The following is a 14,062-nucleotide window of genomic DNA, read 5'->3' as shown; positions in this document are numbered from 1 at the left end:
GTGTTTCATGACGCTTCCTCCTAATTCGGGAGGGGAAATTAGGGAGAGACCCAAAAAAAATAATATTTTCGTTCTCAGACCCACAATTAATTTTGTATACCGTGACATCCATAATTATATGAAATTATTATATGAATCAATACATAACTGCTTATGCATACTATCTTTTCAAGCATAACTCGTTATGCATACTATTTTTTTTAGGGGTATAATTGGCAGCGCAACTTGGACATAACATATCTAAAAATCCGCGCCTTAGAATTTTACAAATTTTATATCGTTGGAAATCTTTTTAAAAGAGCTACGCAACGAGTACAAATAAGAATATCAAATTTTTGCTTTTAACGAAAAAATCGGAGGTGATCCTCATTTTAGGGATTTTTTTTGAAAACTTGATACTTAACCATTATGCAGTCACCAAAAACGATGCATAACACATTCTGCAGACGCATAACGAATTATGCAACCATTTTTTTGACTGCATAACAAGTTATGTATCTGCATAACAAAGTTATGCATCTATAACAAGTTATGTAACCATTGTTTTGGTTGATTTTAGCCGTACATATAAAAAATTGATGCGTAATGTAGTATGCATCCATATTTACGGATGCATATCAGGTTATGCATCTATTTTCTCGATGCATAATGCATTATGTAGCCATATTTTCGGACGCATAACATGTTATGCAGGTTTTCTGGACTGCATAACAAGTTATGCAACAAATTTTGTAGATGCATAACAGGTTATGCATCCATTTTCACGAATGCATAACATGTTATGCATACAGTTTCTCGACTGAATGACATGTTATGCAGTCATAAGCACATCATCATCTTCTTTCATGTTTCATTGACTCCCACGCAAACCATTATCTTTCAGTTATTCGGGGGCTCTTGGTCAAAATCATGTATTTGCACCATCATCTTCTTTCATGTATTTACACCATCATCTGCAATTAAACCTTCTTCACAACTCATCCAGTATTGCTTACTCCAACTCAATTCACGGCTGAGAGTTTCATAAAAATCTGAAATTCATTTCAAAATCTTCATTGAAAACAAGTTTTGATCATAAATCTATGATGACCAAACCGTGTTCTACAAACCGATTTTGGGATTTTTGCTGCTACCATTAATAACAGTAGTGAATTTAAATTGTAATGAAGAGAATCGGTAGTAAGAGTGTTCGTCGTTAATTCGAAGAAGAAGACGATTTGATGCTGCTGTTGAGATCAATCGAATTTAGGCATGAATTTGTTCTCGAAATCAATCGAATCTCTCCCTTTTTCTGAGATCTAGGTATAGTGCAGAAGAAGAAGAAGAAAAAAAGACGAAGAAGAAGAAAATAAAAAGACAGAAACAGAATTTTATATATTTTGGGTTTGAGAATAATTTTCTTCCAAAATTTGGATGCACGCCTGTAATTTTGGGAGCGTGGGTTTCACAGTAGAAACATCAGGGAGAATGGGTCTCCCTGTAGTTTTCACAATTCGGAATGTAAAATCGCGAATAGTTCGGGAAGCTCATAAATTCTAAGTATTGGAATTGCAAATGATTCGTCAAATTGCTACTCTTTAAAGAATAATTGGCAAATGATTCGTCCAATTGCTAACTAGGTAACTGTCACTTGGGCTATAAAACCGATCTATATATTGTCCTTTTAAGCATCTCTAATGGACAATATATAGATCGGTTTTAAGAACCAAATTTTATACATACAGAATCACCCATACAGTAGTTTAAAACAATATGCGCTTAGGCATCATCAAATCAATTAAAAAAACAGATAAATGGGGATAAATCGTAATATAATACAACGATAAACAGATAGATCAATTTAAAGAATTAAAAAAGACTTCTGATTAGCGTAGTTGAACCAGCTTTTCTAAATTGAGTTGGCAAGGGCCTGATCCAATCTCGGCCACCAATAATGCCTTTCGTCAAGTATGGTGCTGCTTCATCATCTGTTAGAGCACTTTCGACCATCCAACCCTCGCTGAGGTACTTGCACCTGGTCCCCAACACTTGTGTTGAGCGAAAAACACCGTACTGTCACCAAAAAAGAAATGTTTATCAACCGTTAATTTTCGACGCAATAAGCTAATCGTCTTGATTTAATATATATATATGAGGAGAAAAAAGAACCCTAGCATAGGGAAGGGTACCTTTGTCGAGTTTGGTCACCCCAATCGTCCCAACCCTGAGGAACGACGGCACTAGACATGTACGTGAGAGCAAAAAGAACCCTAGCATAAGGACCCCATGGCCTTCCCAACACTAGACTTGTTCCATTGAGGGCAGTAATCTTGCAGCCCAAGAATACAAAGCCCGTCTTATCCAGTGGTGATGCTCTACCCTGTGCTGTTATAATCCCCATTCCCTCCGCAACTGAATGGATACGACATTTCTATATATACATCCAGAAGAGTGCTAACCATATTAGTTGCCAAATAAAAAAAAATATTTTGTCGAAAAAAAAATAAAAAAAAATCGTATCAACATATTTATGGTAAAAATGCTTACTTCATAAAGAGAAGCTCCATTTCCGAATATGAAATCGGTGGCACCTTCAATGTAACAGTTACTGAAGTAATGACCACCTCTATCATCAAGAAGAGTATCTTGGTATGATGTGAATCTGCATCCATAGAACGCGGCTTTATCCCCTGCTACCCTCAGTGCTACCGCTTTCCCACTGTTTCCAAAAGTATTCTGTTCAACCGATCATAATAAGCCGACACGATAATCAACAATTAATAACGAAACAAGATAGAAATATACGGACCAGTTAACTTATTAACTATATCTGGGAAAAATGTTTTTAGTACCTGAATTGTGATTAGTCTTGCTACAAAATCAGAAGCCAAAACAGTGAGAGTTGGAGATGTGTAAATGTCTCCACCATCTTGCCATGTGACTATGGTTGTTGCTGGATTGGTACCACTCAGTGTTATGTATGGTTTATCACTTGGAACTACAAGCTTTTCACTGCGATCCAGACACATTCGCAAAATGAGATACAAATACTAGATAACTAGACATCAAGAAAATGGATGCAGTTTTAAGTATTTTATTTAACGTGTTACAAAAATGCATGCATCATTAACAAGTGTGTTCTTTGTTTTTTCACGTGAATACGAACACTCAATTCCCTCAAAGACCTTGAGCACTCCGCCTGAATATTTTTAAGTATGGGGAGAGAGATATACAGAGAAACATATGGAGAAATTAAGAAAAGAACCACAGGGACTAAAATCATCTAATAATGGTTCCTAATTTCAGAGATTCGTCAAACTTGTTCAAGGATGATAATCATTTTCTAACGTTGGACTGCGAATCTTGTTTTAACTAGTTCTAAAATTGTTAAGTGGAAGGTGAAATGGGCTGAAACGGTGGTGGCCCGCAAGTTTGGTTGGGTACTTGGATGACTATAGGCTAATGGATCAGGTATCTATACCCGACCCGTTATTCGTCTTCTTCGTCCGTCTATTAGGTTTTTTTCACTTCTGTTCTGTTTACTCTGTTATTCTTGTTTTTTTTACGGATTTTGAAATTCTTCACCCGATTCTCTGCAACTGAAATTCTAAAATTCGTATGTTCACTACTTAGACCTATGAATTAAGTTTTCTAACACTAAAACATTGAAAATATTCTGAAGAGCATGAACGAAAAGACCATGAACATACCTGTAAGTTCCTGGCTTTACCCAAATGAAATAAAGCTGATCAGTGTTATTAGAAGGAACTGAATCAATAGCATCTTGAATCTTCTTGAAATCACCAGCACCAGATTGATCAACTCTGATCAGAATTGCTGTAGTAAAATTAGAAGGACCGGCACGAGTAGTGCGAGCCATGAGCAAAGTAGTTATTGTTATGATATGAAACCAAAAGAAAATATCTCTTGCAAAGAAAGATGAGCAATGAGTAAAACTTATAGTCGTCGAGGATGCCATTAATGCGATGTAATTTTTTTTATTTATAGTACAATGTGCCTGGTTAATTAATTTGTTTTCCTCGATGGAGGCGAAGAAGCTATAATTAAGAGAGGAATAAACTTTGATTGAATCAGGAGAAAAGGTAATGTCGCAGAGAGAAGAAATTGAAGAAACAAACAATGAGCATGTGATGAAGCACTAAGAACCAGGAGAAGTGCTTCTTATATGGAATAATATTGGTGAAAAAAGATTAGGTCAACGAAAAACGATAGTAAGGGCCGTTTACGTACATTATAATTGAAGCTCAAAGACAGCCAACTCTTGTAGTAGCTTGTTAGCTAGGTATATACGTATATGCATGCATATAATATGGAAGACTATGTTGTGTTTGACAAACAAGCCTGGTTGCTTGTTAATTACTTTAACTTAAGAAAACTTGATAGAATCAATTCTAAACTAAACTAAATTAGTTAGATATGACTGAGGACTGAAGCCGTTGGATTATGGAAAAGGTATCATTTTCTAATGATCAAGATGTTCAAAGTTCATCCATTTGATGTTCAAAATAGTTAATTGAGTTTAATTAGTAGAGTAACCTTGGGAAACACGGTCAGTTGCCAAATAGGCGGCTTGATGATAAGGTGATAATATTAGTTAACCTTGTACTTTCAAGTCCCTGCAACTGATTATTGTAAAAACTTATAATGACGACTCACACTTGCTGTTTAAGAACTTATGTCGTGTTTTGAAGAAGAGAAACAACAATTCGAGCTAGACACCGGAAAGCGAGGGATCTAAGCTACCGTGATACCATGTGTTGCCATATTGCTACTTACCATCTGTTTAGAACGACACTGTAAGATAAGGCCTTAAGCACGTTCACAAAAGGTTCAAAAGGGGTGGGCTAAAGTCTCATTGGAACAAACTTTAAAATCCAAACTAAAACACAATCATTTTGTACTAAAAGCAAATCACCATTACTCACAAAATCCTTTTTTACCATAACAAATCATTACGTGCTTCATCCAATTTCTGTCAAACCTATAATAATTATGCATTTATAATGATAATAGTTCACGTATTTTGCATTTTTCAATCCTCGGCACAAAATCTAGTGTCTTCCGGTGTGTAAAAGAAAAATAAAGAAAAATCTAGTTACGCGTATTTATAACGGAAAATGGGTCATTTGTCCAAATATTTTTAAAACACGGTTTAAATGGACGAGTAAAAATTAGTATGAGTGAAATGGACACTAAGAAAAATAGCAAGGATGAAACTGGATTCATCCTGACTTAAACTTAAAAAATAGTAAGGATGAAACTGGATGCATCCTGACGTAAATTAAAAATAAGAAAAAGTATTTGAAAATGGGTAGGATGAAATTGTTTACATCCTGGCTATTTTTTAAGTTTTAATCAATTTAAACAGTATCAAAATCTAAATATCCTTTCACCCAGAAATTATTGATTTTGGTCTTTTTAACCAATTTTGTGTATTTATAATGATAATTATGTAGCTTTTTCAGTAAAAGAAAAATAAAGCAGCGGAGACATTTAAGGGTTAAAGGTTATAGCCTATACTTGCTCAATTCTCTTTTAACTACGAACTATGAAGTCTAAAATTCAGCTAATTTTTGCTAGCTTATGGTTAATAACTAAGAAGGCTTGCGCCGTCTGAATTTCAGATAGACAGAGATTGTTGCCCTTAGCAAACATAATGTGGTTAATTGCAGAAGAAGAATTCATGAAAGTCGAATGGATCTATGGAATGCTTGTGTCCAACTTTACTTGGCTTCCTTTTATGAATTTATCCTTACTTGGTATTCTTTTGGTTTTTTTAATAGAACTTGTTTATCCATTCTAGTGTTCGTAAAACTCGTTTGCTTACAAAAACATTTTTTCTTGTTGAGCTTAATCAAGAGCCTAATTAAGAGTAGTACTCATTACTCTTCAAGGAATAGACTCTCATAAAGCAGCCCAACGCGTTAACCTGTTGATTCTACTTTTTATTCATTTTTTCCAATGAAAGAGCAAGCAAGATTGTCATTCAAAACCTCACTCATAAATGTTAATTCGCACCTATTGTACATACAGTTGTATTTATTTATCTATTTATGGTATTGATCAAAGTAAGAACATTCCGGAAATGAATGTTTAAAAACTGCTCGACTTAATTTCACAAGAATCGTAGTAAATCTTTGAGCATATATTTCACATTTCACTACACTGTAATATAACCATATATTATAGTGTATAAACACTAAATAAAATCCCTTCGTACTTTTATTATCACACTACCTCGTACGCTGGACGCTATTTTTATGAATAAAAACCAAATCATAAAGGATTTGAAGCTTATATGTTGAGGATAGTTCCTCTTACCAAGTTCTACATACCTACCAAAAATGAACACATTCCGAAATATTAAACCTCACAATCTACCAGTCTTAATTTCAAAGTAGTAGATGGTGGTGTTATTTCTCGGAATACGCTTATTTTTTATAAGAACGTGGAGCTTGTAATAGTAAAATATCCCTAAAATATTAGCTTCAAATCCGTTACGATTTGGTTTTTTTTTCGCAAAAATGATGTCCAATATGTGAGATAGTGTGTAATGAAAGTGTGAAGGGATCTCTCCTCATTATTCCCTCCGTCCCAAATTAATTGAGTTATTTGTAGTTTGCACAATTATTAAGGCAGGGAGAAAATGAGAGTATGTTTAAGTATTTTTTAAAATTATACCCTTATGGATAATAACTAGTAAAACTTAGAAATGATTTATCTCTTAAACTATACCACGGTTTTTCGTAAACTTTATACCATTGGAAAGCATTTTAAAACACCTACGGAACGAATATAAATATGGTTATCAAATTATACATATTTCTTATAGTAACAATAATTAATTAAAAGGGTAGTATACTAGTTGAGTCCTCTTCTTTCTTTCTCTCTCTTCTCCTTTCCTCTTCTCTCTTAAAAAAACCTTTAGCCTCCACTAACCTCTTGCTCAGATTTGGTCCCTTTTGGACCAGATTTGAGCAAGATTTCTTTTCTTTTTTAAGTTTTAATCGAATAAAAGTATTTTGTTTTGTTTTTGATGTCATTTGACATATTTCTTCGCTATTTGGAGCGATTTTTCTTCGCCATTTGGGGCGAGTTTCTCTTCGCTTTGAGGGCGATTTATTCAAACCTTGATCGCTGGTTCCTGACTTGCTATTCTCAATTCAAGAACATCGACAATCCAACATGGTATTGCTTAGAAACCATATTCAATCCAAGGGATTTAGTGTCTCCGGGTTCGTTTGGATTTACAAGATTTTGGGCAAATAACTCATTTCTTATAGGAGTATCTTTTATTGAATAAGAAGAAAATCATATTAAATGGTCGGGATCGATTCCGGATTATACCATCATCCTTCCTTACTATATTTACAAAAATTGGGTATCTTTATGGTATATGGCTCTTTCTCTTCGCGATTTACCTGTAATTTATATCTTCATTTGTATTAGGATTCTTATTATTTTGTATTTTGATGTTTTTGTTATTCTTATAAGCGATCATGTAATCACATTTTGATTTGAATAAATTGAAATTGTTGATTGACCAAAAAAGGGGTACTTTTAGATATCCCCTTGATTAGTGAGATAGCTGATTTATTTGTGGGACAAAATTTAAAACCAATTAGCTCAACTAATTTGGGACGGAGGGAATATCTTTTTGAGTTAATTATTTTTATGGCCTTAGAAAACATGTGTCTTATTCTCTTGATCATGGGATCATAGAGATAATTATGCAAATTATTTTCATGACACATAAATAATTGTTATCGTGGAAAGACCAAAAAAATCTTTTAGTTGTCGATATATTCCTTACAGATTATATTTTCCGTATAAAATTCAAGTTATAGATATTTCCTGCATAGGTTATGATTATGCATTTTCTTTTTTGCACATATTTACGGGTGTATATGTTGCACAAATCATGGAATAAACATTCTAGTTATAGATATTTTCTGCATAGGTTTTGATTGTGCATATTTTTTTGCATATATATATATATATATATATATATATATATATATATATATATATATATATATATATATATATTGTTGTACATATGTTGCACAAATTATGGGATAAAAAAAATAAAATTTTAGCTAATGCAACGATACACATAGCATAGTGTAAATAATTATGGAAGATTAATTTACACTATGGATAATAATTTTTTTTTTAAATAAAGTTTATCTTTCATCAATGAATAATACTCAGTCGTACAAAATTTTAGGTGGCAGCCTAGCAACAAGCTGGGAACCAACACCCTTTTGAATAGCAACTCCTAGTCTATGAAAAAGAAATTTATCTACTCCTTTACTAACATCAAAAGGGTGTTCATGTACAGTAAGGGAAGACGCAAATTTTGATTTTCGGGATATGCTCCTTTCTATGAGAAAAAACCTTTGAGGGCACATTGATAACTTAGTCATGACATCTACAAAAGTGTGAACGAATTAATCAAATAAAACTCTAATATTGTAATTATTTATTTCATCGTATACGACTTGTAATTCAGAAAGTTGTTGGTGCACAGTTTGTTGCTACGCTACCCACCAATTTTTTGGATAAAATTATTGTAGATTAAATAATTATAATATTTGAATTAAATGTATTGCAAATATTTCAATTTTATTTGATAAAATTTACCCCCTTTTGGACTCCATAAATTCTAACCTCCAAGAATATCTTTTGAAATTTTCATAAATCTATACTCTCACAAATATTAAGATCTTCCTTCCTTGAATAAAAATTTCTCAAGTTCCCAATAAAAAATCTGAGCACAAGTGTGGGAAAATCATAATTAATTTTATTTGGTTACTAGTATTAGCGGGCAAATCGTAATTAATTTTATTTAGTTACTAGTATTAGCATTTTATTTCTTTATATAACTATATTCGGTTTGCAAATCGGATCGTATTGAATATTCACAAAATCACATCTGCCCAATTGGTTTCGAGAATAATAAAGGAGCTAAAGGTTCCATCCTCAAACCACTAAACGCATACTTTTTGGGACATGAAAAATGCAGGCTAGCCTGGACCAGGTCCGGCGGGATGTTCAGTATTGATTCTTATAGTACTGTTCGAGGAGTTGATAACATATCAATTGTATCCATAGATTCCACCCCCAAAAGCCATCTTTTTACTGCGCCTCAACTATATCAATTTTACTCGAACTGTTAGATAATAATAGTAGGTGATAACATCACTGCTTTCATCGTTATTTCAGAACCATAGATGATATATTTCAGACTCATACGGCCATACATGATACTTCAGCCTCATACAGCTCCTTGATGGCCTTAACTAAATCTAAGGACTGGTTCGGTATTATCTCGATATGTGTTAGATAGGCTATTCATGGTGTTATCGTGGAAAATACTTTATTTGAAGATAGTAACGGTGCAAATATATTCCGTACTTTTAATCAAACTCAAGCCGAAGGTACTTATTCAATGGTCACCTCTAACCGCTTTTTGTCCCAAACCTACGGCATGTTTGACACCTCTACTTGGAATAGATAGAATTGTTAACTAGAGGAGGATTTGATAAGTGTTTTGCTAACTTTATTTCTGTAGACGAGGTAATGCAAATTACCAATATTACAAGGGAGGTAACGCAAAACTGATAAGCACGAAAGTACGACGCATTTTCACCCATACATACATTAGTTGAGACTCATTTTATCACTAATAAACTTGTTTTAGATGTTTTTGGAAGAATAATCTCTTGTGGAGAATTGGCTCGAAAAAGTTGATAAAGGCACCCCGAAGGATAATCGCTAAGCGGACTCCTACTTTGGATAAGGGGCACCTCTACTGATAAGGGGCACCCACATACTATCGCACCCTATCAAAGGATAAGGGGCATCATCTTCTTTACGGTTTAAAGAGTACATTTTGGCAGGAAAATAATTTCAGATTGCATAACTTCCTGTGTTGATTTCTGGGCTGATTTGTTGAGATTTTTTCGCTGGAATTGATTTGGGAATATCCTGTTGCATTAAAACATGAATGGTATGCAAGTTAAAATCGATAAAATAAGAAGATATACGTAGACTCAATAAAACAGAAAAAGAAATACTCATGGGTTTCTGCGAGTAACTTTGCAAGATTTGGTCGGATTTCTCGCTTGGTTTGGTTATATACTAGCATGTTATGTCACAATATGATTGGATTGAGAGCTCAAAGACGCATGCAGAAGGTATAAAGCAGATAATCCCACGATTGGAAGGATTGAAGAAAACAGGGGATCTGGATATATTCACGGGATTTACATGAGCTGGAGAAAGTTTTCGTGTGACTACAGCGTGGTTGACGTTGTCTGAGTCCTGCAGAATCAGATTAAACGCAATGCAAAGAAGAATAAGGAAATATTTCGAGTGAAGAATAATACCGAGTTATAACGAGATTATGTGGAGTTATGAGGATTTATTCTCGGTCCAATTGGGTATATAAAGGCTGCTGGAATTACATAAGAGGATATGGAGAGTTAGGGGAGAAAAATAGAGCGAGAAATCGAGTGCAGTAAGATTGTTCTTCATCAGTAGAGAAGAGAGGAAGAAGACGCACAGACTACACTTCTAGTCCGTCGTTGTTCTAACTATTATCTATTCATCTCTCTGCGACTGTTGTTCTGCAACATTTGCGATTTATCGTTTTCTTTGTAACAACATTGTATTTGTAACAGGAGGTTCTGTAACGCCCTTTCACCGTTGCAAATCTCTGTTTTATTATTTTTCATCCTTATAAGCACCTTTTTGAGCAATGAAATCATATTTTAAGCGTGTCTACAATATGAGGAATTAAACCCCTACACTGGGTCGACGGAGAATCCGAATTTCGTACATGGGTAAAATTATTTTATTCTCTATATGGCTTTTGCATTAATTAAAATAGAAATTATGATTTTGATTAATTAGTTGTCATTTCATTTGATGGGTCATGCTTGCTTAGATTTTTTGATGTTCCATGCTTAGGATTTGCAACTAATCTTTTGAGAATCTACCTTGGAAAAAATAAGAGTCCATGTTTTTTTATTTATTGAGCTATAATTGCTGAAGAATAAATAATTTAATCTTATGATATGATCTCGGTGAAATCCTAGTCCCAGTAACTCTCGCTTTTATTTATTATTTTCATTAAATCTTTAAATTTAATTTTAACAAGTCTTAGAGTTCGAATCTATTTACTACAACAATTAAAAATCATATTAAAAACACCCCTTGATTTAATCAACTGAAGAAGAAAAAAAAGGTGATTTACCTATTCTATTATTATGAAATTAAGTTAGATCTTAACATATTTTTCCTAGCAAATAATTTCTCAGGGTAAATCTTAGCAAGACATGTCCATTTCTCACAGCGGAGGACTTTCGAAGCAGTTATGTAGCAAAAGAAGGAAAAATTGTTTCGTTAGTACAAGAACCAACAAATGGAGCATAGATCACCAATCTAAGAACAAATTAATGATTAGGAATTTCAGCATTATTCTGAAATAAAAAGGCGACTCATGAGAAACTGATCCATCCACAAATCCAAATAGATTTGTATTGATCAAGATTGTCTAACCTTTCCCAACCAGAAAATTAAAACTATCAAGCACTACAAAGATGAAATTAGTGATCATGAATGCTAACTGAGTAAAACAAAAAGCAGGTTGAGGAAGATTGGGAAAAAGTGGAGGTAGAGGATGATTATCCTGTAAATTTTGTTAGTGAAATATAAGTGGATTATTTTTTGTCGTTGGTAGAAGAATTTGCGGTTGTTGTAATGGTGGAAAATTTGTTGGATTGTTTATGTGTTGTTGTTGTCAGTTGATGAATTCATTGAGTTCAAGTTTTTTTTTACCATTAATGGTGAAAGAGGATTTCAGGTTGTAAAGTTATTAGGTTTTAGGGTTGTGAGGTTGTAAGGATCGATTGGTATCAAATATCATGTAAGCTTTTAATTAAGATTGATCAAAGAAATAAGAAAAACAAATGCATGCTTATATAATGAAGCATTACACCAGAGATAAATAAGAAGGTTAAATTTAAAAGCATACCAGAGTAACCTGTTAGAGAACTGCTCGATCGAACTCGCAAGTGTTTCTATCTCAAGCTTGTTTGTCAAGTTTAGGTGATCAAAACTATAATCCTTGCTTCCTAGTCTACTTATGGTTATGTCTCGGATTAGGATAGAATGTGTAGTTGAACTTTAGACTTCACATCGTTCATCGATTGAAGACGAAGATCTACTGAGGAGAGCTTGGAGGAACTTCATCAACAAAAGGTATGTGAATATTAAAACTTATCTATCACTCAGAAGTCTATTCTATTTTATCCCCTAATGAGATTAAGTCGTATAGCTATATAGACTTTTATATCATACACATTTGGTATTTCGAGCTAAGTTTATCTCGGTTATCTATTTCTCGAAATATGTGTTGGAAGCTTTTTGCTTTAGCTATGTTCATCATTATTCTTGACGAATTTAGTTGGAAACAATTTATTTGTTGGAAACTAAATAATAAGTCAAAAGATGATCATGTGAAAATTGCCTTGAAACATCTTACATGATTTGAGTAATCACTTGATGTCGACTCGGAATGTTTCGAATTAATCATCCAATCACTTGAAAATTACTTATAAGCTAATAGTTTGTGTGAGACAGCTATTATCGTATTCTAAGGATGTTTCAATGATTGAAATGGGAGTTTAGGACAAAAACCTTTGTCTGGATACATCACAGTTTGCATACCTAGTATGTGAACTGTTTTGGTATGATTCAGGTATGGGAACTTTGTTTGTGTACCTAGTATGCGGGCGGTTTTAACTGTTAAAGTCCGGGAACCAATTTTGCATTCCAGTATGCGAACGGTTCTACCTGAGTCAAGGTCCGGAACAGAAGTATGCGTACCCCTTTGCAAATTGCTGGACAAGACCAAAGTCTGGATGCTATAGTTTGCGTACCTGTTTGAAAACTTAGTGGTTTAAGTTCTAAAATCGATTAAGTATGTTTTCATACTCATGAAAAATACATTTATGAATTAAGGAATGCAATATTTGCAAACCGTAATGTTCATAAATTAATTCATACGAATCAATCCGATTTTGATTCAATTGGTTCATATATTTTTCTATAAGATAGTGAACAATTGAACAACTGTATGTGGAACACAATTAGATTCATTTGATTATCTTTCATGATTGATTTCTAGAAGTGTTAGATGAATGTGGTTAAGACAAAAGTGTTCATATGGCTAACTTCGGTTAACTGTTATTGAGCCAACTCAATATACACATTTAGGTATGGTAACCCATATCTAAATGAAGGTATATTTCATTTGTGTGTAATAAGCTAAGACCATCTAACGGTGGAGAGATATTACTTTGGTTTTAAACAAACTTAGCTTGAATCTTAAATCAGGTTTTCATCTAACGGTGAATCGAATGCATTGTTACTAAGCTATCTTAGCTTTGATTGAAAGCAAACCCTGATTTAAAGACTATATAAAGGAGAACTCTAGCAACTGTAAAACCTAATTTCGGCACTTTCATGTGTCCTAGTTGCGACTAGAATTGATTTTCCTTTAACCTGGGTTTTTCAAAAACCCTATTAGGTTAACGACTTGAAGACTTCATTTGGGATTAGTGAAGCCAGGCCCAACTATTTTCTCTGTAGTTGTGTGTTCTGATCTTACTTGTTCTATCGTATTGAGTACTATCTTCTCTAAGATTTTATCGAGATTTATCTCCGATGGTAAGATATAAAAATTAATCACAAAGCTCTTCGTCTCATTCTGTGTGATTCCACCATAACTTCTTTTACTACCATATAGTTAAGTTATTGTGAGTTGATTGATATTTCTAGGCTGCTCTTCGGGAGTATAAGACCGGATTATCAATTGGTTCCTGTTCACCTTTATTTATCAAAAAACGGAATAAAACCTTCGTAGATCTATCTGTGTGAGATAGATTTATCTATCAGAATAGACATATATATCTATGGGAGATAGATTTGTTTATAAATCTTCGACTTTGGGTCATAGCAACTCTTAGTTGTGGGTGAGATCATATAAGGG

General features: G+C 33.6%; 1 pseudogene; it reads right to left on the bottom strand.

Annotated features, from left to right (window-relative positions):
* Positions 1-1,686: 1,686 nt before the first annotated feature.
* On the bottom strand, positions 1,687-3,859 carry LOC113343228 (annotated as a pseudogene).
* Positions 3,860-14,062: the final 10,203 nt, after the last annotated feature.

This window comes from Papaver somniferum, unplaced genomic scaffold, assembly GCF_003573695.1.
Source record: "Papaver somniferum cultivar HN1 unplaced genomic scaffold, ASM357369v1 unplaced-scaffold_57, whole genome shotgun sequence".
Lineage (NCBI taxonomy): Eukaryota > Viridiplantae > Streptophyta > Magnoliopsida > Ranunculales > Papaveraceae > Papaver > Papaver somniferum.
Note: the sequence above shows the minus strand (reverse complement) of the source record. Positions and strands in the feature narration are given on the sequence as shown.